The sequence below is a fragment of the Penaeus vannamei genome, chromosome 24 (assembly GCF_042767895.1).
Source record: "Penaeus vannamei isolate JL-2024 chromosome 24, ASM4276789v1, whole genome shotgun sequence".
Lineage (NCBI taxonomy): Eukaryota > Metazoa > Arthropoda > Malacostraca > Decapoda > Penaeidae > Penaeus > Penaeus vannamei.
The window spans coordinates 4854402-4856901 of NC_091572.1; the positions used below are offsets into that span (position 1 = coordinate 4854402).

Consider the following 2500-nt stretch of genomic DNA (forward strand, 5'->3'; position numbering starts at 1 on the left):
GACAGCATGTGACGTGTAAAGAGACGATGGCGATGATGGTGGAAGAAGACGAGACGGAAAAGGGAAGGAGAGAGAAAGAAGGAGGGAGAGAAAGAGGGAGGAAGGGAAGGTGGGCAAAAGTAGTAGGGAAGAGGGGGGGCGAGGGAGGGAGGGTGAAAGGAAGGAGGGAGGGAGGAGAGAGAGAGAGAGAGAGAGAGAGAGAGAGAGAGAGGAGAGAGAGAGAGAGAGGAGAGAGAGAGAGAGAGAGAGAGAGAGAGAGAGAGAGAGAGAGAGACAGAGTGAGAGAGAGAGAGAGAGAGAGAGAGAGAGAGAGAGAGAGAGAGAGAGAGAGAGAGAGAGAGAGAGAGAGAGAGAGGAGCGGAGAGGAGAGGAGAGGAGAGGAGAAGAGAAGACCAGAGCAGAGAAGACAAGACAAGAAAAGACCACACCAGAGCAGAAAGAAGGAAAAGAAAAGAAAAAAATATATATAAACAACAAAAGAAAAGAAGCGAAAAGGGAGAAGAGCGAACAGGAATACCCGCCCGTCCCCACCCGCCCACGCCGGCCCCGCACGCCCATCCGACGAGCGAGAAATAGTCCAGCGAAACCCCACAGCCACGCGCCACCCATTGTTGTAGAAAAGCTAATTCCATTTCCATCACAAGTAGACCACGCCCACTCCCCTCCACGCCCACTCGCGCCCGACACGTGGAGCGACACGTGGCCACTTTAACCGCTCCCTGAATCGAAATTCCGAATCAATTAATGGCATCATTATCCTGCTAATTGAGTCGCTACTTCGCTCCATCCCTTGTCTCTTCATCACCTGTTTTCTCTCTCTCTCTCTCTCTCTCTCTCTCTCTCTCTCTCTCTCTCTCTCTCTCTCTCTCTCTCTCTCTCTCTCTCTCTCTCTCTCTCTCTTCTTCCGAGTTCTAAAAAAAATCCCTCTCCCTCTCTCTCTCCATCGAGGATCCTCCTCCCTCCTCCAATCCCACTCCCTCTCCCTTTCCCCCTCTCTCTCTCCTTTCTCCCACTCTTACTCCAACTCCCTCCACCTTCCCCCTAGAGAAACGACTTCGCACCAGACGACAAAATCAACCTCTAGTGTTCACACCTTTGACGACAGCATCAACTTAATAATAACATCAACCATAACAACACCAACGACCCAGGGACAACACCATCGACCCAGGGACAACGCCAGGGACCCAGGGTCATCACCAACGAGCCAGGGACATCACCAACGAGCCAGGGTCATCACCAACGAGCCAGGGACATCACCAACGAGCCAGGGACATCACCAACAACCCAGGGTCATCACTAACGAGCCAGGGACATCACCAACGATCCAGGGACAACACCATCGACCCAGGGACACCACCATCGACCCAGGGACAACGCCAGGGACCCAGGGTCATCACCAACGAGCCAGGGACGACACCTCTGACGACAAAACCATCGTCCTTAATGACCCCGATACCTCATAAAAGCACCAACAACACAAAAAAAAAGAGGGCGACAGGCAGCTCCTCTCCGCGACGGCAGCACCGGCGTAAGGATGCTGAAGGATGCTTCCTCTAGGAGGAGGAGGAGGAGTAGGAGGAGGAGGAGGAGGAGGAGGAGGAGGAGGAGGAGGAGGAGGAGAAGAAGAGGGAGAAGAAGAAGAAGAGGGAGAAGAAGAAGAAGAAGGAGAAAGAAGAAGAAGAAGAAGAAGGAGGAGAAGAAGAAGAAGAAGAAGAAGAAGAAGAAGGAGGAGGAGGAGGAGAAGAAGGAGGAGAAGGAAGAGGACGACGCAGCAGCATCCCGAATCATCCTGACGCATCCCTCGGCCATCCTACCCGAAATCCTGCATCCCAATTGGCCCATAGCAGCCTCGAACCGCCTCTCTGACGACACACATCCTGTTGATGGGCACAAGTCGCTGAAGATGGTGGCTCCTGAGAGGTCGGGGGAGGGAGGGAGGGAGGCAAAGAGGGAGAGGGGGAGAGTGAGGCAAGAAGAGTGGGAGAGAGGGAGGGAGAGGGAGAGGAAGAGGGAGAGGGAGAGGGAGGGAGCCAAAGAGGGAGAGGGGGAGGGAGGGAGGCAAAGAGGGAGAGGGGGAAGGGAGGCAAAGAGGGAGAGGGAGGGAGGGAGGCAAGAGGGAGAGGGGGAGGGAGGGAGGTAAAGAGGGAGAGGGGGAGGGAGGGAGGCAAAGAGGGAGAGGGGGAGAGTGAGGCAAGAAGAGTGGGAGAGAGGGGGAGGGGGAGAGGGAAGTAAGAAGAGAGGGAGAGGGAGAGGGAGGCAAGAAGAGGAAGAGAGGGAGGGGGAGAGTGAGGCAAGAAGAGAAGGAGAGGGGGAGGGGGAGATGAGAACAGGGAGAGAGGGAGAGGGAAGGCAAGAAGAGAGGAAGAGGGGTAGGGAGTCAATGAATGAGAAAAAAAGAGAATAATACGAAACAGGAAGACGGAAGGGCGAGAGAGGGAGAAGGAGACAAACAGACAGACAAAACAGACAGAGAAGACTCGAGGCCAAGGAGACGCAG

General features: G+C 54.7%; 1 long non-coding RNA gene across 1 annotated transcript in view; it reads right to left on the bottom strand.

The window, feature by feature from the left end:
- Positions 1-2500, bottom strand: part of LOC113829915 (uncharacterized) — a 5601-nt gene that overhangs the window by 1678 nt on the left and 1423 nt on the right. The gene's annotated exons all lie outside the window — the stretch shown is intronic.